The 25,534-nt window shown below is 47.1% G+C and overlaps 1 long non-coding RNA gene and 1 other non-coding gene across 2 annotated transcripts; both read left to right on the plus strand.

Moving 5' to 3' along the window:
- The first annotated feature begins 4,190 nt into the window (after positions 1–4,190).
- On the plus strand, positions 4,191–4,328 carry LOC114813361. Its single transcript, XR_003761083.1, has one exon. It is a non-coding gene; the product is annotated as a small nucleolar RNA SNORA7 (small nucleolar RNA).
- A 1,314-nt stretch (positions 4,329–5,642) lies between these two features.
- Positions 5,643–25,073, plus strand: LOC114813128. The gene is made up of 2 exons (XR_003760739.1): positions 5,643–5,719; positions 24,779–25,073. It is a non-coding gene; the product is annotated as an uncharacterized LOC114813128 (long non-coding RNA).
- The last annotated feature ends 461 nt before the right edge of the window (positions 25,074–25,534 follow it).

Genomic DNA, 25,534 nt, shown 5'->3' on the forward strand with positions numbered 1-25,534 from the left:
GCAAGTCACTTAACTTCTCTCTTCCTCAGTGTCCTCATCAGCAAAATGGGGATTCATTACCCACCCTCTCTCCTATTTAGCTAGGGGGACAGGGACTGTGTCCACCCTGATTATCCTGTATCTACCTTAGCACTTACTAAAGTACTAGGCACATGGGTAAGTGCTTAAGAAATGGCACAATTATTATTATTTATATTTCTTCCAATTAGGTTACAATTACTATTATTAAGAGCTCAGAAGAGTAGGCAGACCTTAAATCTGCTCTCAAGGAGTTTACGGAGCAGCTGGAGAGACAGACGTGAAAAAAAAATTGCCGGTGAGGAAAGCAACAATCGATGAATGGCTTTTTCAGAGTGCTTACTGTGGGCAAAGCATTGCACTAAACACTTGTGAGGGGGCTTCCAATGTAGGTCTTTCAATGGACTAATGGTTCCTGCAGGGGAAAGCCTCAGGGTGGGAAAAGAGAAGTGACCATTGGCTTCTTGGTTTCCCCCCAGAGGCTGGTCTGGGCCTCCCTTTAGGTCACTAATAGTGGTAACAGAAGCCCGCAATATTTCAACAACGCTGGTGATTGAGAACATAAGGGCGAGAGTGGCAGCTAATCTCCATCTAAAAAGAGCTCCCCCAGCCCTTCCTTCACCCTCCCAGCTCTGTCACATTTAAATAGCATGAATATTCACCGTCTGGTACCCAGCTGGCAAAGGAGCTGTTTTGACACAAAAACCTTCCGACTCAAAGAGTTTTTAATCAGTCTGGGAGAGAGAGGGGGGAGAGAGAGAGAGAGAGAGTGAGAGAAGGGAAAGAAAGGGGAGCCGAGAAAATGAATCAAGGGGTGCAACTAAATGGGTTAACCCCTTCGCTGTCTTGGGCCCTGGATGCATCGCTCCTTTTCCGCTGGAGAGAGAGTGTGGGGCGAGGATGGGCTGGAAGGGAAAAGCAAGGAAGCAGGGACCCAACAGGAGATATAAGGTCATTATTTAAAAGGATCTTGCTCTCTTTTTGGGCATCATTTGTCTGGTAGTTCTCAGCTGCAGCCGCAAGAAAGAGCAGGGCCAGAGGAAAAAGCCGAGTCTTGGAATCTATCAATCAGTGATATTTACTGAGCACTTACTGTGGGCAGAGCACTGTACTGAGGGATCGGAAGAGTATAATACAACAATAAACAGACACATTCCCTGCCCACAACGAGTTTACGGTCTGGAGGGAGAGACTAAGAGAAATGAAGAGATTACGGATATGGGCATTAGTGCTGTGGGGCTGAGGGGTGAATAAAGGGGGCAAATCAGGATCCCACACAAGGGAGTACTGATATATATACTTGTAATTTATTTGTATTAATGTCTGTCTCCCCCCTGCCCCCAACTGTAAGCTCACTATGGGCAGGGAGTGTGTCTTTTTAGTGTTGATTCATACTCTCCCAAGCCATTATTACAATGCTCTGCACACAGTAGGGGTTTAATAAATAAGATTAAATGAATGAATGAAAGGAAGCGGGAGAAGAGGAAATAAGGTCTTAGTCAGGGAAGGCCTCTTGGAGGAGATGGGCTGTCAAAAAGGCTTTGAAGGTATAAATCAGAAAGAAAGGGGAAATTACAGGCTTTTTTCCTTTTCTGTTTTTCTTCCAAACAGTTCTCACCTTTTCCTCTAAAGATTAACTACTATACATCTTACCCCTTTCCTTTTACCGCCTCCCTGTCTGCCTCCCCCCAAGCAAGGTAGAAAGCTGATCACGTCTTTTAAACTCTATTGTCTCTTCCAAGTGCTTACTTAGTACGGTGCTCAGGAGATACTATTGATTGACTGATTGACCTTTCCAGTGAAAAAACTCAAATTTCGGGGAAATAGAAAAGAACATTCTTCGGAAACCTTTCCTTCGAGATGGTGTGTAAAGTGCTTTTCAAGGTCAACAGTGATTTCCAGGCATCATAGGCCTTGAAGATTCCAGAATTCCAGCCAGACCAATTCACTCTCTGGCCCAGCCTAATTCACTCTCTGGCCCAGCCCACATTAAGGGTTGAAGACGACCTAAATTCCACCTTGGGATGATAAATTAATTGTCCATGGCGCTTTTGATATTTTTAAAGACACAATACGTTTCAATCAGCTAAGAAAATTAGCACTGTATATATATAGATTTTAATCCCCCCCCAAAAAACAAAAATCTGGGTCTTTTTCCAGAAGAAGGAGGGGTTTTTCTGTGGTATCAAAATTTCCAGAAATGTAACATTTAAGGAAGGAGGGGATAAGTCTTCTGAGTGGCATATGATCATTCATTCCACAGGAAGCAGAATGACAGCTGATTTCCACTCATTAAGCCCTTACCCCGAAGGAAAACTTTGGAGGTGTTCAGTTTCACACGGGGGAAATATCCCATCAGAGGCCCCTCTTTGCAGAGGGGGATGGGGAAGAGGAGAAAATCACTCTCCCACCATCCTCCTGGTCCAGCAGAAGGGAATTGGGGTAACCGTGGAAACTGGGCAGGAATGTTGTTGCTCTTCACTGGGGAAGGCCTTGAGAAAGCCTTCCTTGTGGCGGTTCATTTATTCATTCATTCATTCATTCGTTCAATTGTATTTATTGAGCGCTTACTGTGTGCAGAGCGCTGTACTAAGCGCTTGGGAGAGGACGATGCAACGATAAACAGTCACATTCCCTGCCTACAACGAGCTAATAACTCCATCAATGGTAATGATAATTGCAGTACTGTTTACTAAGTGCCTACCATTTTATCAAGTACTTAGGAAGAGACAGAAAATGTTTGGGCACAGTTAACATCCCCCCTGAGGTCCCTCTTCACGGAGAACTTACTGTGTGCTGCACACTGTACTAAGCACTTGGGGAGTACGTAGAGTGAGTAAGCACAATCTCTTCCCTTAAGGAGCTTACAAGCTGGCAGGGGAAAGCCCAAAGCCCTGCTGCTTTTTACATTTTGTTTATCAACAAATCAATGGTATTTATTGAGCGCTTACTATATGCTGAGCACTCTACAAAGCGCTCGGGAGAGGACAACGCAATAGAGCTAACAGATGTGTTCCCTGCCTGTATGTTATGTGTATATCATGGCTTTAATCTGGAAACGTGTCTGCTATTTCTGTTGCATTATACCTTCCCATGTGCTTAGTACACTGTGCAGCACACAGTAAATGCTCGATAAATACCACTGATTGGTTGATGTTGTTTTTGTGTCCTTAATGTTTTAATAATAATAATTATTATTATTATGGTATTTGTTAAGCGCTTACTTTGTGTCGAGTATTGTTCTAAACGCTGGGGTAGATACAAGTTCATCAGATTGTCCCATGTGGGGCTTGCAGTCTTAATCCCCATTTTACAGATAATAATAATAATAATAATGATAATAATAATGATATTTGTTAAGCACTTACTATGTGCCAAGCACTATTCTAAGTGCTGGGGTAGATGACAAGTTACAGATGAGGTAACTGAGGCACAGAGAAGTGAAGTGAATTGCCCAGCACACAAGTAACACAGCAGACAAGTGACGAAGTCGGGTTTAGAACCCACAACCTCTGACTCCCAAACCCATTCTCTTTCCATTAAGCCACGCTGCTTTCCTTATGTGCCTTTTGCCAGTTCCTTTTCTCCTTGTCAATCAATCATTCGTGCAGTACGCGCTGAGCAGTGTAAGAAGCGCTCGGGAGAGTACGACGCAGGAGTTGGGGGAAGTATCTACCCCCAGTGTTTGGTACAGTGCCTGGAGCATAGTAAGCACTTAACAAATACCACTAATAAAAATAAGCATCAATACAATGATCAGACACAGCCCCTGTCCTACATGGAGATCGCAGACTAAAGGGGAGGGAGAACAGATGAAGAAACTGGGGCCCAGAGAAGTTCAGTAACTTGCCCAAGATCACACAGCAGGCAAAGGCAGAGCAGGGTTTAGAACCCAGATCTAACTCCCAGCCCTGTGCGCTTTTCACTAGACGCATTGCCTTCCCAATCTGAGGCCGTGTGGCCTAGTGGGAAGCCAATAGTTCTAGGGTCTAGTCTGATTTTTATCTGAGAATTTAGCACAGTCCTCTAGAATGAATACTCATTGTCGGCAGGGTGTCTCTTTTATTCTTATATTATGCTCTCCCAAGTGCTTAATACAGTGCTCTACATACAATAAGCCCTCAATAAATGCAATTGATTGACAGAGCTTGGTCCAGAGCAGGTATTCAGTATCCCTCTCAGGGTGGCACCTGGAGAGTTTCCAGTCCTCTATCAGTCTCTGCTACAAGAGGGAGAGTCAAGCAGAGGCCTGTCCATTCCATTCCTAGCTTGGCCAGTGGCTAGTGAGTGGAAGGCCATCTGCTACAAGTCAAAACTCACCCGTGCTGGGTAGCAGTGGCATGGGAGAGAGTCGAGGGCAGAGACTCAAGGAGGCAATGGTCAACCACTTCTGGATTTTTAACAAGAAAGCTCTATGGATCCACTACCAGAACGATTGCAGATGGAGAGCGAGGCGTTTCGGGAGAGATGTGTCCATAGTGTCGCTATGGGTCGGAAACGACTCGAAGGTATAAGACAGGACAAAGTACTCAATAAACACTGTAATGATTATTAATAATCTTGACTCGGCCACTGGCTGATCTGCTGGGTGACCGTGGGGAAGTACCTAGCCTCTCTGGACCTCATTTTTCCCCATGTGTAAAATGAAGATGAGATACCTGCTCTTCCTACCTTATAGATGGTGGAATCTTGTGAGTCAGGGATTGGGTCCAATCACACAGTAAGCATTATAGATTACCTAAATTCATTCAATTCCAGTATAAGGACCTGAAGCCACCAGGAGGTAGGATGGATAAGAGGAGGTATTATCTGAAGTGTCTTGCTATTCCTTAATAATGATACTAATAATTGTGGTATTTGTTAAGTGCTTACTATGTGCCGAGCTCTGTACTAAGCACTGGGATAGATACAAACAAATTAGATTGGATGCAGCCCCTGTCCTACGTGGGGCTCACAGTCTCAATACACAGATGAGGTAACTGAGGAACAGAGAAGTGAAGCGACTTATAAAAGGTCACATAGCGGACACGTTGGGTGCTGGGATTAGAACCCATGACCTTCTGACGCCCAGGTCTGTGCTCTATCCACTACCCCATGCTTCTCGTGCTGCTTCCCTTTGACAAAGGCCTTATGTACTCCTGCAGCGGAATGGAGGTTCACTGAGTTACAGTTTAATCAATCGATCGATTGTATTTATTGAGCCCTTATTGGGTTCAGAGTACCGTACTAAGTCTTTGGGAGAGTCCAATATAACAGATTTGGTAGAACTGTTCCCTGCCCTCAAGAGCTCACATCTAGAGGAATCTCATCGGTGTAACCTTAACAAAGACAAAACCTTGTTCTCTAGGGCCCAAATTTACCATTGCTCAAGTGAATGGGTTTATCATCTTCCTCCCAGGGGGAGAGGGTTAACACAAAAACATGCTGTTCGGGAGAGATAGCTTGGCAGCCTTTGAAAATATCCTCCGTGCCAGGGCATTCTCATCTTCCAGCATTTTCCCCCCAGAAGATGACCTGCTTGCACCAGATTTTTCTTATTAGTAAGCTCTTTGCTAAGTGGCTTCAGCTGCACAGGGTGATTTATAAGGTTGATGGACGAGGCTGGCCAGGGCTGACATTTTGGTGTCCACTGGCTTGGTGAGTGGTGATCCTCATCTGTGGTGGGGCACCATTGAGGTCTGTCTGTCTCCCTCTCTAAACTGTAAGTTTTTTGTGGGCAGAGAATGTGCCTGTTTATTGTTGTATTGTCCTCTTCTAAGGGCTTAGTACAGTGCTGTGTACACAGTTAGCCCCCCCCCCCCAAATGCAACTGAGTGAATGAATGGCAGGGCTTTCCCAGTGACTTCAGGGGTCCTGTCTAGATCCAACCTAGTAATTCTTATTTACACATATATAAGCACCCCCTGAAACCGTGGCTGTATACAGTCACATGTGTCAGGTCCTTAGTTAATGCACAGTCACCTCTTAATTGTTCTGGGGCTAACTGCCTACTTGTGCCTCCTGCAGCCTCAGGCTTCTTTTTCTTCCTGTTTCCTTCCTGTCTTTAGACAGATTCCCTCCTCCTCCTCTGGGGCTTTTACCTAGGGCAAGGAAGGGAAAGGAGAGAGCATAAAACCCAAAGCAGGAATCTTATGATTTGGGAGCAGGCCTGGATTTTTTTTTTTTTTTAAAAAAAAGCAAGGTCAGGGAAAAAGTAGATACAACTAACAGCTTTTTGGGTTATGTGGGGATTTCTTTTATCTTGCTAAATCCACCCCCACCCCCTAATCTCCTTGGATAGTTGAAAGTTGGCTATACAACAGACACACAGACATACAGACCTAGCGGAAAGATCCAGGGGCTGGGAGTCAAAGGATCTGGCTCCTTATCCCAGTTCAGCCACTTAATAATAGTGATAACAATTATAAGACTAATAGTGGCATTTAAGTGCTTACTATGTGCCAGTCACTGTACTAAATGTGGGGGGGATATAAATAAATTGGGTAGGACACAGTCACTGTCTCACGTGGCCACAGTCTTAATCTCTATTTTACAGATGAGGTAACTGAGGCCCAGAGAAGTCAAGTGACCTGCCCAAGATCACACAGCGGCCAAGTGGCAGAACTGGAATTAGAATCCTGGACCTTCTGGCTCCCGGGCTCATGCTCTATCCACTAGGCCAGAGTGCTTCTCTGCCTGCTGTGTGACCTCGGCAAGTCACTTAATATTTCTGGGTCTGTCTCATTATCTGTAAAATGGGCACTAAAAACATGTTCTTCCTCCTATTTGGGCTGTGAGCCCCATGGAGAACAGGGACTATGTTGACCTGATTATCTTGGATCTGCCCCAGTCTTAATACAGTGTTTGGCATATAGTAAGCACTTAACAAATCCCATCATTATTAGCCACAGACTCATCAGCTGGCTACATTCTGGAATCTGTATAAGTACCCTGCTAGATTCCTTGAGGCCGGGGGTCTTATTTACAACTCTAACGTCCTCTCCCAAGCCTCAGTACATTTCTCTGCACATAGGTACTCGGTAAATAATACTACTGGCTGATCATGTCTAGTCTCATTATAGTAAACAATGCAAGCTCGAGAGTGATGTGGAGGTGGGAGTCAGGAGGGAAGTCTTCCGCACACTGCATTTATTTATATTAATGTCTGCCTTTCCTCCCTCTACACCTTAAGTTTGTGGTGGGTAGGGTTTGTGTCTACTCTTGTTATTGTCCTCTCCCAAGCACTTAGTACAGTGCTCTCCACACAGTAGGTGCTAATAAATACCACTGATTGATTTTTTTTAAAAAATTATTTTAATGGTCAAGATAAATGGGGTATTTGTTAAGCGTGTGCTATGTATCAGACACTGTATTAAGTGCTGCAGTGGATACAAATAGTGCTGGACATACTCCCTGTCCCACGTGGGACTCAGTCTCAATCCCTATTTTACAGAAGAGGTAATAATAATTATGGTTTTTGTAAGTGCTCATCTATGTACTAAGCACTGGGGGTGGATAGAAGCAAATTGGTTGGACACAGTCCCTGTCCCATGTGGTGCTCACACTCTTAATCCCCATTTTACAGATGAGGTAACTGAGGCTACTAGCTCAAGGTCAGACAGCAGACAAGGGTATTTGTTAGACACTTATTTAACACCCAGCAGACCAGGAGTAGAACCCAGTTCTTCCTGACTCCTGGGTCTGTGTTTTATCCATTAGGCCTCACTGCTTCTCACCACCCACCTCTCCACCATAGTCCTTGTCATTTGACTTCCCAAAGCCTGGGAGGGGCAGATGGACCTCAGACCAAGTGATCTGCAGAGGTGGGAGGCTCTCCTAGGAGTTCCACCTCCCCTGCTGGGGCTTCCCCCTTCCGGCCTGCAGCCTGGGAGATGATAGGAAAACACCAACTGCTGGCAAGATAATCCAATTTCCTTTCTCTCTGGGCCTCCCCCAGCCCCCTGGCCCTGGCCCACGCTGGGTCTCAGTCTGGCAGGGGGGCTTCTCCCCCTTTGGAGGGGTTACATCAAAGGCCGGGCTTCAGGAGGGAGCCCCGTATTTCTGCATATTCTGGAGCAGTGGGGCCGACTGCAGGACTGCATTCACAACCCAAATAGAGAGGCCACAGGGAGCCATTTTCCCACTCTCAGTGGGTGTGTGGGGAGGGGCACGCTTACCCACCCGTCCCCCAACCCGCTTGCCCGATGCCCCCCAGACTCCCCTCCCTGACAGGAGGATTAGGGGCTTCCAAGGGGCTTCCCTTTATTCCTGTCTCTGGAGGTTAAGTGGGCTGTTAGGGCTAGAGGCCTTCTCTATTATCAATCACTCAACAGCATTTACGGAGTGCTCACTGTGCGCAGAGCACTCTACCAAGTGCTTGGGGAAGTTGGTAGATGTCATCCCTGACCTCAGAGTTAACAATCTGGCAAAGCAGCATAGAGGTGAGAAGCAGTGTTGCCTAGTGAAAAGAACACAGGCCTGGGAGGCAGGGAAGTTGGGTTCTCAACCTAGATCTGTCAAGCCTGCTTGGTGACCTTGGGCAAGTCACTTTTTTTCTCTCAGCCTCAGTTTCCTCTTCTGTAAAACGGGGATTAAATATCTGTTCTTCCTCTCATTAAGATTGAGCTCCCATGTGGGACAGGGGCTGTGTCTGATTGGATTGTCCTCTTTCTGGTCCAGTTTTCTTTTGTCGTCAGTCTCCTCCCCCTTCTTGACTGTGAGCCCGTTGTTGGCTAGGGATTGTCTCTATCTGTTGCCCAATTGTACTTTCCAAGAGCTTAGTACAGTGCTCTGCACACAGTAAGGGCTCAATAAATACAACTGAATGAATAGGCACATAACAGGTGCTTAACAAATACCACACTATTGTTAGGTGAGGAGAAAGATACTAGGATAAATTATAACTCAGGGGTGAGTAATAGGGTATAAATGGACGAATGTAAATATTATGAAATGAGGTGAGTGCCTAAGGGGTTTGGGAGTTTGGGCTTAATCAATTCATCAGTGGTATTTATTGGGCTCTCACTGTGTGCAGAGTACTGCATTAAGTATGTGGTAAAGTCCTGTTTGATAGAGTGGCTAGACAAGATTCCCTACTCAGGAGGAATTTGCGGGCTACAGGGGGAGACAAACATTAAAGTAGATTAAGGGATAGGGGACATAAAACTCTAGATTATAAACGCATTGTGGGCAGGGAATGCTTCTACCAACTCTGGAATATTGTACTCTCCCAAGCGCTTCATACTGCGCTTTGCACTCAGTACACAATAAATAAGACTGACTGATGGCAGAATATGAGGGCAGTGGTTGCCTATCAACCTTCGCATGAAACAAAAACTCCTCACTCTTGGCTTCAAAGCTGTCCATGCCCTTGCCCCCTCCTACCTCACCTCCCTTCTCTCCTTCTCCTGCCCACCCCTTACACTCTGCTCCTCGGCCGCTCACCTCCTCACGGTCCCCCGTTCCCGCCTGTCCCCCCCCCCCCCCCCCGTCGACCCCCGGCCCGCGTCCTACCCCTGTCCTGGAATGCCCTCCCTCCTCACATCGGCTAAACTAACACTCTTCCCCTCTTCAAAGCTCTACTGAGAACTCACCTCCTCTAGGAGGCCTTCCCAGACTGAGCCCCCACTCCTTTCCCTTTGCTCCCCCTCCCCTCCACCCCTTCTCCCACCCTCTGCTCTTCTCCCTTCACCTCCCCATTGCACTGTGCCCATTTGTATATATTATTACTCTATTTATTTTGTTAATGTGTATATATATATATATATGATTCTATTTATCTTGATATTTACGCCAGACTACTTGTGTTGTTTAGTTTTTCTGTCTCCCCCATTTAGACTGTGAGCCTGTTATTGGGCAGGGATTGCCTCTGTCGCTGAAATGTACATTCCGAGTGCTTAGTACAGCACTCTGCACATAGTAAGCACTCAATAAATACAATTGAATGAACGAGGGCATGGCCATAAATGCTGAGGGCCAGGATGAATATCAAAATGCTTTAGGGATTCATGAAGCAGAGGGGAGGGTGCATAGGGGAAATGGGTTAATCGGGGAAGGCCTTTAGGAGGAGATGTGATTTAGAGAGTGTTTTGTAGGTGGAGAGAGTGGTGGATGAAGAAGGAAGGGGTGCCAGGCCCAAGGATGAATGTGAGCAAGGGGTGGGGTCCACTCCGGTGTGAGATGAGGAATGAGGATGGCTCAGAAAGTTGGAGGTGGAACCTGACTCAGTGCCTGGGGGCCAAATCTGGGCCTGACCCAATCTGGCCTCAGTCCCACTGGCATGCGGTCAGGCTGGCCAGCCTGGGCGGGCCTAGCAAGGCCTCAAGCCTGCGGTCACTGCTCACGGCACCTCCTCCCACCACTGTGTCCTGCATCTGCCAGGCACAGGATGCCCCGTGACATTAAACAGGGAGAGCGGTGGGGCGAGGGCATCATGGCTCCTTTCAGAGGCTGGCCAGACCCAGCTAGACTCCGGCCCATAGCTGACCAGAGCCTGTACTGGGATCCGGCAGGGCCCCAACTGGGGACAGAAACAGAGCTGGCCAACACAGCCCCACCCATTCCCCTTCTTGGGGTTTACCAGCCATCACTGCTTCCCCTCTGGGTTCCCTTCTTCCCACGACCCTCTAATAATAGTGTTGGTATTTGCTTACTATGTACAGAGCACTGTTCTAATCGCTGGAGTAGATACAGGGTAATCAGGTTGCCCCACGAGAGGCTCACAATCTTAATCCCCATTTTACAGATGAGGCACAGTGAAGTGACTTGCCCACAGTCACACAACTGACAAGTAGCAGAGCTGGGATTTGAACCCATGACCTCTGACTCTGAAGCCCATGCTCTTTCCACTGAACCACCCTGCTTCTCCACCCCCTTACCCTTCCCTCTCTCCTCTTTCCTTTCTCTCCTTTCTCCCCTACTCTCCCCTCCCCTCCCCTCCCCATCTCTCCCCTCCAGTCCTCCCCAGGGCTTCAATTCCCCATTGCTTAACAGGAGGTGACAACAATCCCCCTCTATCTCTGGCCTGGGGCAGGTGGGGGGCAAGGGGGGCTGGGACTGTGGGGGAGGGAGAGAAAAAGAGAAAGAAAGAGAGTTTAACTTTTTCAACTGCCGAAGGCCTTGTTGCAAAAGGGAATGGGGGAGGGAGTGTCTTGTCCAGGCGTGGCCCAGATGCATTTTTGGGGGTAGCCAAAGGAGGAGGGGTTGGGGCTACTAGAGAGCTCCCGGCTTCCTGCCCCACACTGCTGCCGCCTCTTTCTAAGAGTCCGACCTCATGATCTAGAGCCTCCTCGACCCTCTCTGGGGCTGAGTCCTGGCCACTGGCCACGGGGAGGTGGTAGCCATGGTGGCCCGGAGGTGGGAATAAAGGCTTCCTGCCTCTTGTTCCCTTGCAAGGTGCTGTCAGGGTGAAATGAGGTGATTGATGTGAAGGGGCTGAGCAGATTCACACAATCATTATCATTACCATGATGATGATGATGGTGATGAAGGGGGTGGGCTTGGGAGATGCACCCTCTGAGGGAGGATCCAGCATAAGTCAGTGCCCCCCTCCTCGCCACCCAACCACCTTTTCATAAACATCCTAAGAACCCTTATCAAAGTGTTCAGCCCCTCTGGGCTCCAGGACTAAGCTCGATTCCATTTTAGAACAACAATAAAGGTTCAGTTTAGCAAATGCAAGCCGGGAAGCTCAGCTTCTTTCACATGAGTGCTGATGGGGTTTCTTTTGCTTCTCAAGGATCGGCTTCCCCCCGCCCAAGGAGCTGAGTTGTTTCTCCCCTTGGGCCTTAACCCACTCATTATTTTTCTCCCGCCCAAATCCCCTCTCCCTCCCCCATCATGTAGCCTTATTTACAAATGCAACTGAGTGCCTGCTACTTCAAAGGGAGTTCCACATAAGCAAGGGAGAAGTGGGGGTTCAGCAGGGGGAGAGCCCCCCTTTATTAGTTAGCATTTATAAAGCCCTCACAATCATTAACCAGATATCTAGGCTGAGCAGTTCCTTTGGACTTTGATGGGAATTGCTTGTGCGTAGCGGGAAAGAAATTAACTAGGCACATATCCCTTTTCCCCATCTTGCTTTCTTCCCCTACTACTTGCTGGTGTATCAAAGAGCCCCTTCCCAGAATTCCCAGAAGGGTGTTCACTCCAGCACCAGCAAACACCAATCCTGTCCCGTACACTTTCCCATCTCACTGTTTCAATGAATCCAGTCACTTGCCGAAGACTATATTGAACTGCAGAGTGGTTGAGTTTTAATAATAATATTGGTATTTGTTAAGCGCTTGCTATGTGCAGAGCACTGTTCTAAGCGCTGGGGTAGATACAGGGTAATCGGGTTGTCCCACGTGAGGCTCACAGTTAATCCCCATTTTACAGATGAGGTAACTGAGGCACAGAGAAGTGAAGTGACTCGCCCACAGTCACACAGCTGACAAATGGCAGAGCTGGGAGTCGAACCCATGACCTCTGACTCCGAAGCCCATGCTCTTTCCACTGACCCACGCTGCTTAGCATTCACCTGTCTTCTTGGTTGGTCACAAGCCCTGTAACAGTTTTCCTTTTGGGGAATTTTCCTTCTTAAAAGTGTATTCATTCAATAGTATTGATTGAGCGCTTACTTTGTGCAGAGCAGTGTACTAAACGATTGGAATGTACAATTCGGCAACAGATAGAGACAATCCCTGCCCAATAATGGGCTCACAGTCTAAACGGCATTCTCCCAACACCTCACAGGTTATAATAAATATACACCTATTTACTATCCTAAGGATAGCTTTCCTCTGGCCTGAAACTTCTTCCCCCTTGACATACAATAGACCATTACTCGTCTCACTTATTAAAATCACATCTCTTCCAAGAGGTCCTCCCTGACTCACTTCTCTTTTCCCCCATTCCCTCTTTCTTTTGCATCATTTTGGCACTTAGATTTGCTTTCTATTTTCATTCCTCCCTCTGCCCCATGGCACTTATGTATATATCCCTAATTTATTTATATTAATGTCTATCTCCTGCTCTGGCCCGAGACCTTGTTGTGAGCAGGGAATGTCTATCAATTCCCTTGAATTGTATTCTCCCAAGCGCTTAATACAGTGCTCCGAGGAGTGCTCAAATACAGTTGATTGATTGTCACTTATGCACTTTGATCTATGTATCCTTACAGAACTTGATATTCACTCCACCCGTAGTTCCACAGTACTTCTGTGCATATCCTTATTTATTTTAATGTCAGTCTCTCCCTCTAGAACATAAACTCCCGTGGGCAGGGAATGAATGAGTCTACCAACTCTGTTGTGTTGTGCTCTCCCAAGAGCTTAGTATAGTGTGTTACCCATATTAAGAGCTCAATAAATTCCATTGATTGGTGTAATCAAATTCCTTTCAGTGACTTCAATTGAGTTTTGGAGGTGACCTTAGCTTTCTAGTTGGCTTCCTTCAATCTTTTCCTGCAGATCCCCCTTAACTCATGTTTTTGTCATTTTGGAGAGGGAATGTGTCTGTTACTTTGTTGTGCTGTACTCTCCCAAGCACTTAATACAGTGTTCTGTGCACAGCAAGTGCTCAATAGATATGGTTGACTGATTGTCAAAACTCCAGCATGGCACGATGAGTATCTGATCCCCTTCTTCCTTAAACTGTGAGCCCCAAGTAGGACAGGGGCTGTGCCCACCCTGACTAACTTTTATCTATCCCAGTGTTTAGTAACAGTGCTTGGCACATAAATGCTTGACAAACACCACAATTATGATGATGTGTTTGGAAGAGTACAATAGAGTTGGTAGACATGATCCCGGCCCTTGAGGAGCTCTCAATCTAGTTTACAAATCACTTATTTTAACAACTGAATAAATTACAGGTAAGGGAAGTGACAGAGTGAAAGGCTGTTTTGCAAGTGTTTGTAAGTGCTGAGACTAAGAAGGAGTAGTCAGAGAGATAGGCGAAGAAGCAAGAGAGGACAGTGTGAGTGAAGCCGACAGTGGATAATGTTTCCAGGAGAAGGGGGTGAGCCGTAGTGTCAAAGGCAGCGGAGAGGTCAAGGAGGATTAGGATGGAGCGAAGTCTTCAATTTGGCAAAGAGAAGATCATCGGTGACCTTAGAGACAGCAATTTCAGTGAAGCGGAGGGAACGGAATGTCTGTCAGATTGCCGAGGAGAGTGAGATGGAGGAGAGGAAGTGGAAGCAGCAGGTGTAAACAATTAGTTTGAGGCATTTGGCCTGGGAGGGTAGGCGGGAGATTGGGGCGATAACTGAAAAGGGGTCAAGGGAGGGGTTTTTTTTTGGGTTTTTTTAGGATAGGAGAGATGTGGGTGTTTTTGAAAGAAGTGGGGGAAGAAGCCATTAGAGAGTGAGCAGTTGAAGACGGCGGCCAGGAAAAGAAATGGGGGGGGGGGGCGGCAAGTGTTTCTATAAGCTGTGAAGGTATGGAAACTGAGGCGAGGGTGGAGGAGGTAGAGCTCGAAAGGAGATTGAAAGCTCGCAAGGAGTCGGGAGATCTCTTGAAAGACCTGTGGGAAGGATGAGTGAGTGGATGTGATGTCTGGGGAGATGAGGGAGAAATTTTAGGTTTCAGTCGGGCAGTGAAACAGATAAGTAGTCCTCAGTCCTGTGAGCAAATGTCATAAACCTTAGTACAGTGCTCTGCACAGTAAGCTCTCAGTAAATACAAATGAATGAAAACTCAGCCAGCAAGTCTGTAACGAAAGCCCCTGTGCTCGATCGGCTGATGGATGGGTGAAATTAAAACCGGTTGACTACCCCGGGGTCCAGCCATACAGAGTCTGAGACTCAGAGCCCTACTGGACAGGATTCCTTTCCTAATCTGGTGATCTTGTATCTACTCCGGTGCTTAATGAGGAGCTTAGCACATAGAAAGCGAAAGCAGGGTGGCCTGGTGGAAAAAGCACAGCACACTTGCCCGCTCCCTTCTTTCCCTGACCACCATCTTCAACTGCTCACTCTCCATTGGCTCCTTCCCCAGTGCTTTCAAAAGCATCCATGTCTCTCCTATCCTAAGGAAAAAGAAAACCCTCCCATGACTTCATGGAACCTTTTCAGTTATTGCCCCAATCTCCTGCCTACCATCCCAGACCAAATGCCTCAAACAAATTGTTTACACCTGTTGCTTCCACTTCCTTTCCTCTATCTAGCTCCTTGGCAATCTGACATTCAGTTCCTTCTGCTTCCCTGAAATTGCTCTAAGGTCACCGATGATCTTCTCTTTGCCAAAAAAGGTCTGGGTTCTAATCCTGACTCCGTCACTTGTCTGTTCTGTGACCTGGGTCAAGTCGCTTCACTTTTCTGTGCCTCAGTTGCCTCATCTGTAAAATGGGAATTGTGATTGTGAGCCCCACATGGGACAACTCGATTTGATTTGCTTGGATTCTCCCCAGCCTGGCACATAGTGCATAAGCACATAGTACAGTGCCTGGCTCATAGTAAGCGCTTAACAAATACCAAGTTATTGTTATTATTCTCTGAGTTCCAGTTACCGCATCTATAAAATGGTGATTAAGATGGTGAGCCCCATATGGAACCTGGACCGTGTCCAACTTGATGAACTTGTATTCACCCTAGTGTTTAAATATACAGCCTGGCACAAAGAAAAGCACTTAACAGATACCCTTTTAAAATAAGTAAATAACACCATTACCCACCAAACGTAGTTCTGGGTCAAAATGACTCTTCAGAATGCTTGAGTAGAGCTACAAAACAATGAGGACTTTCTCCAATTAGTCATTTGCTCTCAGGAAAAGTTAAATTCCCAAATGAAACCCTTCCAAACGGAGAAACTAGTTCTAATAATAATAATGTTGGTATTTGTTAAGCGCTTACTATGTGCAGAGCACTGTCCTAAGCGCTGGGGTAATAATAATGTTGGTATTTGGTAAGCGCTTACTATGTGCCGAGCACTGTTCTAAGTGCTGGGGTAGACACAGGGAAATCAGGTTGTCCCACGTGGGGCTCACAGTCTTAATCCCCATTTTACAGATGAGGTAACTGAGGCATAGAGAAGTGAAGTGACTTGCCCACAGTCACACAGCTGACAAGTGGCAGAGCAGGGATTCGAACCCATGACCTCGGACTCCCAAGCCCAGGCTCTTTCCAATGAGCCACGCTGCTTCTAGACTGCAAACTTCTTGGGGTCAGGAAATTTGTTTACCAGCTCTTGTATTGTCTTCTTCCAGGTGCTTAGTACAGGACTCTGCACACAATAAGTGCTCAATAAATACCACTGATTGGTTAACTGAGAGGTGTTTTCAGTCAACTGCTAAGCTCTTGGGTGCTTTGAACCTAATGGGACGTATTGTTTTGTGCTTTCGGTTCACTCCCAGTACCATGTTTGTGGATTGTCACATAATCAAGCCAGTCACTACTTGTCTGATTAAACCAGAAATGCCTCGTTTATTTATGTAATTATCAACATGCAAGTAAGTCTCCATCTTGTACAGTTCCTCCTCTGTTGTACTGTAGCAGTTGTTAAAAATGGTATTTACTGAGCACCTATTTAGCACCACAGTAGGGGACTAAGTCCACAGGAAAAATAGGAATAATAATAATAATTGTAGCATTAGTTGAATGCTTACTATGTGCCAGGCACTGTATTAAGCAGTGGGGTGGCTACCAGCAAATCGGGTGGGACGTAGTCCCTGTTCCTTGTGGAGCTCAAAGTTTCAATCCCCATTTTAGAAGAAGCTGTGAGGCCTAGTGGAAAGATCCTGGGCCTGGGAGTCAGAAGGACCTGGGTTCTAATCTCAGCTCTGTCACTTGGATTCATTCGATTCTATTTATTGAACGCTTACTGTGTGCAAAACTTTGTACTAAGCACGTGGGAGAGCACAATATAACAATAAACGGATATATTCCCTGCCCACAACAAGCTCTGCTGTGTGACCTTGGGCAAATCATGACCTTGGGCAAATCACTTCAGTTCTCTGTGCCTCAGTTACCTCATCTGTAAAATAGTGATAAAGACTGTGAGCCCTATGTGGGACAGGACTGCAGCCAGCCCGATAATCTTGTATCTACCCCAGCGCTTAGTACAGTGCTTGGCACATAGTAAATGCTAAACAAATGCCACAATTATTATTATTACTTTACTGATGAGCTAACTGAGGCCTAGAAAAGTGAAATGACTTTCCCAAGATTGCACAGCAGACAAGTGGCGGAGCCGGGATTAGAACCCATGACCTTCTGATTCCCAGGCCCGGGGTCCCTGCCCACCAATGGGGAAAACAGGTGTAAAAGCATTTACAAATAGCAGAATGAGCCTAAATAACTGAACATACACGTCTGTGTTGAGGACGGATGGAAATAAACCCATGAATGCTGGAGTCTGGTGTTGGCTTGATATGACTCATAGGGGTGGAGTGGCTGGGAATGAATGGGGAAGATTTGGTGGAGGAGCTGGAATTTTAGGAGGATTTTGAAGTAGGGAAGGCTGAGATCGAGTCAGCTTGAAGGGGCACTTCACAAGCAAGGGGTCATAGGCAGGCCGAGTTAAGAATGAGGTACAGTTGATGATAATAATAATTACAGTTAATAATAATTGTGGTATTTAAGTGCTTTCTGTGTGCCAGGCACTTTGCTAAGCACTGGGATAGGTACAAGGTAATTGGGTTAGACACAGTCCCTGTCCCACTTGGGGCTCACAGTCTTAATCTCCATTTTACAGATGAGGTAAAATGTACAGCTCATTGTGGTCAGGGAATGTGTCTGTTTATTGTTGTATTCTATCAAGTGCTTAGTACACTGCTCTGCACACAATACGTGCTCGATAAATATGATTGAATGAATGAGATAACTGAGGTGCGGAGGTCTGAGCCTTCTCAAGGTCACACAGCAGACAGCTGGCAGGGCTGGGTTTAAAACCCAGGTCCTTCTGACTCCCAGGTCCATGCTCTACAATATCGCCAAGATCCGCCCTTTCCTCTCCACCCAAACGGCTACCTTACCGCTACGGGCTCTCGTCATATCCCGGCTAGAGTACCGTGTCGGCCTTCTCTCCGACCTCCCTTCCTCCTCTCTCGCCCCGCTCCGGTCTATTCTTCACTCCGCCGCCCGGCTCATCTTCCCGCAGAAACGATCTGGGCCTGTCACTCCCCTTCTTAAACAACTCCAGTGGTTGCCTATCGACCGCCGCTCCAAACAAAAACTCCTCACTCTAGGCTTCGAGGCTCTCCGTCACCTCGCCCCTTCCTACCTCTCCTCCCTTCTCTCTTTCTACCGCCCACCCCGCACGCTCCGCTCCTCCGCCGCCCACCTCCTCGCCGTCCCTCGGTCTCTCCCGTCCCGCCGTCGACCCCCGGTCGGCGTCCTCCCGCGGTCCCGGAACACCCTCCCTCCTCACCTCCGCCAAACTGATTCTCTTCCCCTCTTCGAAACCCTACTTAAAACTCACCTCCTCCGAGAGGCCTTCCCAGACTGAGCTCCTCTTCTCCCTCTACTCCCTCTACCGACCCCCCTTCACCTCTCCGCAGCTTAACCCTCTTTTCCCCCCATCTCCCTCCGCTCCTCCCCCTCTCCCTTCCCATCCCCTCGGCACCGTACTCGTCCGCTCGACTGTATATATTTTCATCACCCTATTTATTTTGTTAATGAAATGTACATCGCCTCGATTCTATTTAGTCGCCATTGTTTTTACGAGACGTTCTTCCCCTCGACTCTATTTATTGCCATCGTTCTTGTCTGTCTCCCCCGATTAGACCATAAGCCCGTCAAAGGGCAGGGACCATCTCTATCTGTTGCCTACTTGTTCATTCTAAGCGCTTAGTACAGTGGTCTGCACATAGTAAGCGCTCAATAAATACTATTGAATGAATGAATGAATGCTCTATCCACGAGGCCATACTGCTTCAGAAATGAGCATTCTCTGGGAGAGGTATAATTCTATCCTAGCATCCCCCGGTTCTCAAACTGTAGACGAGTACAGAGCAAATTGTCCTCCGAGCAAGACGGGCCCCATTTTTTCATTTGACCCCTTAAAGGCTGATGCTTCCGAATGGCAAAATAATTCCTCCCATCACCCACCTTTTCCCTTCCTTCTTCTGGAGATTCCTTGTCTCACTTGTGTTCTTTCTCTGGAGTCACCTCATCTGTCATGCCTCTTATCTGCCCCCTTTTTAGCGTGAACTCTGACATCCGACATTCCTTTTAAAAAAAACTTGTAGCAATCAGGATAGGATGGGGTTGGTGACATTAGGAGGTGAGATAAACTGAGAGGCACCCAGACATACACACACTCACACACAAGAGAAACAGCAGACGAGAACAAAAAGACAGGTTGGACGGGAAAAGTGACAGGGAGAAAGAGACTGAGAGTCACACACAAACATCATCATCATCATAACAACATTCATTGAGCACTTATCAAGTGCACAGCAAAGTCCTAGGCATTATTAGCAGGGAACGTATCTGCTAATTCTCTTGTACTCTCCCAAGAGCTTAGAACAGTGCTCTGCACATGGTAAACGCTCAAACACCATGGATCCACTGATTAGGAAGATTCAATAGAAATGAAAGACAGGATCCCTGCCCCTGAGGATCTAAAAAGGGAGCCGAGCAGACCGATCTGTCACGGCCTCCACCCCCATTTCCAGAGGAGATAACTGAGGCCCAGAGAAGTGAAGTGACTGGCCCAAGGTCACACAGCCAGATCAATCTAGCTGGGAGCCAGGAAACCTGGGTTCCGGACCCAGTTCTGCCCCGGCCTTGATCATGCTTCAGTTTTGTTATCTTAATTGTATTTCTCAAGAGTTTACTATGTGCTAAGCACTGAGGTAGGTACAAGATTATTGGATTGGACCTAGACCCTGGCCCAAACAGCGTTCACAGTTAATTTTATCCCCTTTAAACTGATGAGGAAATAGAGACACAAAGCTCAGTACAGTGATCTGCACTCTTGATAAATACTATGACTCTTACCAGTCCTCTAGACTGTAAGCTTGTTGTGGACAGAGAATATGTCTGTTATTGCTCCATTTCACTCTCCCAAGCACTTAATGCAGTGCTCTGCATGCAGTAAGTGCTCAATAAATACGATTGACTGGCGAGAGTCCGACATGCAGCTTGCCTCCAACAGGTCAGGACTCCTGGATGCAGCCGGGCCTAGCGGACAGGCCTGGGAATCAAAAGGCCCTGGGTTCTAATCCCGGCTCTGCCAATTGTCTGCTGTGAGACCTTGGACCAGTCACTTCACTTCTAAGGGCCTCAGTTACCTCCTCTGTAGAATGGGGGTGGAGACCGTAAGCAATATGTGGGACAGGGACTATGTCCAACCTGATTAGCTTAGGAGAAGCAGCGTGGCTTAGTGGAAAGAGCCTGGGCTTGGGAGTCTGAGGTCATGAGTTCGAATCCTGGCTATGCCACTTGTCAGCTGTGTGACTGTGGGCAAGTCACTTCACTTCTCTGTGTCTCAGATACCTCATCTGTAAAATGGGGATTAAGACTGTGAGCCCCACGTGGGACAATCTGATGACCCTGTATCTCTCCCAGCACTTAGAACAGTGCTCTGCACATAGTAAGCGCTTAACAAATACCAACATTATTATTATTATTATTATTAGCTTGTATCTACCCCAGCACTTAGTTCCTGGCACGTAGTAAGCGCTTAACAATTCTACAGAAAAAGTAAAAATTCCTCCAGCTGGCCACAGGGTGTTGTGCAGAGTTTGGCGTGAGGCTCGCGCAAGAGATAAAGCCACTTACTGCTCTTCAGCTGCTTCCAAGAGGCCACTCAGAGCAGCCTGGTGAGCGGCGCCTGGACACTTAAGGACAAGCTCCTCTCAAGAGGGTGGATGGACAATAATAATAGTAATTATGGTATTTGTTAAGCACTCACTATAGGTGCCAGACACTGTACTAAGCACTGGGATGGATATAAGCAAATCGGGTTGGACACAGTCCCTGTCCCACACCGGGCTCACAGTCTCGATCTCCATTTTACAGATGAGGGACCTGAGGCACAGAGAAGTGGACTGATTTGCTCAAAGCCACATGGCAGACAAGTGGCGGAGCCTGGATTAGAACCCATGACCTTCTGATTCCCAGACCCGTCCTCTATCCACTAGGCCGTGCTGTTTATCATCACCGGGATCATCGTAATAGCGGTATTTTTAAGTGCTTACTATTGCCGAGCACTGTATTAATCGCCGGGCTAGATAAAAGATAATCAGGTCCCACACGGGGCTCACAGTGTAAGTAGGATGGTGAAGAGGGATTGAATCCCCATTTTATAGATGAGGGAACTGAGGCACAAAATAGTGAGGTGACTTGTCCTCTGCTGACCCCTTTCCCAACTCTGCAACTCCCTCCTGCTCCATGTACCCCAGACTACCACTCTCTCCATCTTTCAAGCATTATTAAGGTCACATCTCCTCCAAGTGGCCTTCCCGGATTAAACCCTCCTTTCCCCTGCTCCCTCTCCCTTCTACATCTTCTATGCCATTGGATCTGTGAGCTTCGGATGTTCGATATTCGTTCCAACCTCTCAGCACTTGCGTACGTGGCTTTAAATCATATATTATAAATCACTTAATCGTATTAAAGTCTGTCTCCCCCTCCTGCTCATTCATTCAGTCGTATTTATCGAGCGCTTACTGTGTGCAGAGCACCGTACTAAGTGCTCGGAGAGTACAATTCAGCAACGGAGACGATCCCTGCCCCACAAAGGGCTCACAGTCTAGAAAGCGGGGAGACAGGCATCAAAATAAATCAATAGAATTATAATATATACACATCATTAAAATAGAATTATAAATATGTACATATATATGCAAGCGCTGTGGGGCAGGAAGGAAGGTAGAGCAAAGGGGGCGAGTCAGGGCGATGGGGAGGGGAGCAGAGGAAAAGAGGGACTTAGTTTGGGAAGACCTCCTGGAAGGCTCTCGTTTCGGGCAGGAAATCTGTCTGTTAATTCTGTTGTACTCTCCCAAGTGCTTAGTACGGGATTCTGCACAAAATAAGCGCTCAGTAGATACCATTGATTGATTGACTGATTAATTGACAAGGCAAAGCAAGAATCAATCTGTCACTGGTGGGCCTGAAGAGAGCTTTGGGCTCCACAGTGTCAGGAGAGGAGCGGAATCATTTAGGAAACTGACATCATGAAAGTTTGGAGGAAACCACCGGCTTAAAAGATTCCCTTCTTCTCCCTGGGGCGCTCGGTCTCTGGATGATTCCGGCAGCTCCCCAGCGAGGAAGAGGATTTCCCGTCCAAGTTTCGACTTGCTTGTTATGACATCAATGGGCTGGAGACTCTCCTGTTGTTAAGCTCCTCTCATCCAGCGAGGAAGCCATCTAAATTTGAGGTTTGCGAGCAGAAATGTCCGCTCCTGGCTTAGGAGCCAAAGTTAGGAGTCGAGAATGCCTGGGTGAATGCTGGAATTAAATGGGCTTTTTACATTTCCTCCCACTGGAGATGTGGGAAGACAAGGCATTTGTCAGCAGGCACAGATGCTATTGACACTAACGAGACTCATTTCAGTCTCAGTTGTCCCCTTCTCGATATTTCCTCCCAGAATCGGTTGGGCGCGGGGCTGGCTTCTCCAGGGCTTCTGAATTCTAGGCAAGGGAGATGTGTGAGATAATAATAATGATTAATAATAATAATTATGGTATTTGTTAAGCGCTTACTCTCTGCCAGGCACTGCACTAACACTGGGGTGGGTGCAAACAAATTGGTTTGGACGCCATCCCTGTCCCACACAGGGGCTCACAATCTCAATCCCCATTTTACAGATGAGGTAACTGAGGCCCAGAGAGGTGAAGTAACTTGCCCAAGGTCACACAGCAGACAAGTGGCGGAGCGGGGATTAGAACCCATGACCTATCCCAGGCCCCTACTCTATAATAGTAATAATAATAATGGCATTTGTTAAGTGATTACTATGTACAAAGCATTGTTCTAAGCACTGGAGAGGCTACAAGGTGATCAGGTTGTCCCATGTGGGGCTCACGGTCTTAATCCCCATTTTACAGATGAGGTAACTGAGGCTCAGAGAAGCGTAGTGACTTACCCAAGGTCACACAGCAGACACGTGGCGGAGTGGGGATTAGAACCCATAACTCTATCCACTAGGCCATGCTGTTTCTCATGATGGCATGGCAGAAGCCCCCTGATGTCAGCCCAAATGACGGCATTTCTCTTGAGGGGCAGGCTGCCCCATCCCAGTTGGAGGCTCCACAACTATGGGGTCCCCTCCTGGGTCTGGAGGTCATGGGTTTGTCCCCTGTCGCTGTCTGGATTGAAATAATAATAAAAGCACACTATGTGCTGGACACTGTACTAAATGCTGGGATAGAAACAAGCTAATCAGGTTGGACACAGTCCCTGTCCCACATGGGGCTCACAGTCTTAATCTCCATTTTACAGATGAGGAAACTGAGGCCCAGAGAATGAAGTGACTTGCCCAAGGGAGTGGCAGAACTGAGATTAAAACTCAGGTCCTCTCACTCCCAGGCCCATGCTCATTCCACTAGGCCACGAGCTCGTTATGGACAGTGAAAGTGTCTGCTAATTCTGTTGGATTGGACTCTCCCAAAGGTGTTAATATTAATTGTAACTACCTGTGCTGGGTAGCAGCAGAGGCATGGGAGAGAGAGGGTGGAGATTCAAGTTTACTAGGTGGAAGGAGGCGATGGTAAACCACTTCTGGATTTTTACCAAGAAAATTCCATGGATCCACTACCAGAGCAATAATAATAATAATATTGTTGGTATTAAGCGCTTACTATGTGCAGAGCACTGTTCTAAGCGCTGGGGTAGATACAGGGTCATCGGGTTGTCCCACATGAGGCTCAGTCTTCATCCCCATTTTGCAGATGAGGTCACCGAGTCACAGTGAAGTGACTTGCCCCCAGTCTCACAGCTGATGAGTGGCAGATCCGGGATTCAAACCCATGACCTCTGACTCCCAAGCCCGGGCTCTTTCCACTGAGCCACAATTGTAGATGGAGGTGGGGCGTTCTGGGAGAGATGTGTCTATGGCGTCGCTATGGGTCAGAGAAGACGCGACAGCATAAGACAAGGCTTATTATGGCCCTTCGCACTCTGTAGGCACTTAATGAATATTGTTGATGATCAAGTCTACGTTTGGAGCTGTGATTCTTTGGTAACCGGCAGCAGAATGAATGTTTGATTTGGCCAACGGATGGCTTTTGGGTTTTGGCAGCTGGATCTCTGTACTACTTATTACTCTGCATCTACCCCAGCGCTTAGAACATGCTCTGCACATAGTAAGCGCTTAACAAATACCAACATTATTATTATTATTATCACTGTCATTATTATTATTACTTTTCATAAGTGCTTTCCATAGGTCAATCACCGTCTTAAGCACTGGGGGTACATAGTAGTTAATTGGGCCGGACCCAGTTCCTATCCCACGTGGGGCTCACGCTCTTAATCCCCATTTTCCAGATGAGGTAAGTGAGGCACAGAGAAGTGAAGTGCGTTGCAGACAAGTGACGGACCCAGGATTAGAACCCAGGTCCTCTGACTCCCTCAGCCTGTGCTCTTTCCGCTAGGCCACACCGCTCTGCTCTTTGAGGTGGAGAGACAGAGGAGAGTTATTTGCTTCCAGGGACCACTTACTCTATATTCACATAGGCTCTCGGAGCCTCAAGGACTTGTTTAGACTCTGTTTAGAACTCTCCTATTGATTTGATTAACTTTTTAAAGAGCAGCAGCATCAAAAAAGCCATGAGATCTGGTTGTCAGAGGAATGTTATAAAAGGTGTTTCTGAAGCCACTTCCTATTCCTCCCTTGTCAAATACTGTCCCAGGCCTCCATCACTCCAGAAGAACGGTTCCCGGTGAACAGAAGAGGATCTCCAGCCAGTGAACATGCTGTTTATTTTCCAGAAAAATTGCCCTTCCCAATCTGACAGTTGATCAAGGGACATCCCGCTGCTGTCAGCAGGAAGAAATGTTTAAACACAGAGATGGGAGTTTAAACATTTTCTCATTATCACAGAATAAGGGGGTTAAACGCCCCCCCCCTTCCAAATAAATAAATAAATAAGGCATTCAGCCCTCCCAGATCACCTGCTGGGAGAGTAATGAAGCAGCGTCACATGACCAGAAGCAGCCGGCTTTTATCTTGGCCCCAATATCATTACTCAAGTGACACCTGTCACATGACCCAAGTCCCCGGCTTTTATCTGGGATTCCCCGAGCCACAGTTTTAGGTTGAGGTTAGCTTGTTTTGTTTTTCCCTTAAAAAGAAGAGAGGCCCAGTGGAGCAATTGGTGGGGGGGGGGGGGTCTTATCAGCCACCCCACCTCCCCCCACTCCAACCCCTTGGAATTCAGAAATTAGTTGGCTTTGGTGCACTAAATGAGAAAATCCCCAGTTTTTCCCGGAAATGGGCTCTGTAAGAAACTAATATGAGAAAAATCAGAGCCACAAAACAAGGGGAAGAGAAGTAGTCCCACTGAAGCGATGGTCTGGGGATCCGGGAAGTGCTTTGGTTCAAATACCCCCCGGTTCCTTAACGACGATGGATCATCTCTCTCCAGAGTGAAGGGGGTCTGAAGTCC

Source organism: Ornithorhynchus anatinus, chromosome 7 (assembly GCF_004115215.2).
Source record: "Ornithorhynchus anatinus isolate Pmale09 chromosome 7, mOrnAna1.pri.v4, whole genome shotgun sequence".
NCBI classification, from domain to species: Eukaryota; Metazoa; Chordata; class Mammalia; order Monotremata; family Ornithorhynchidae; genus Ornithorhynchus; species Ornithorhynchus anatinus.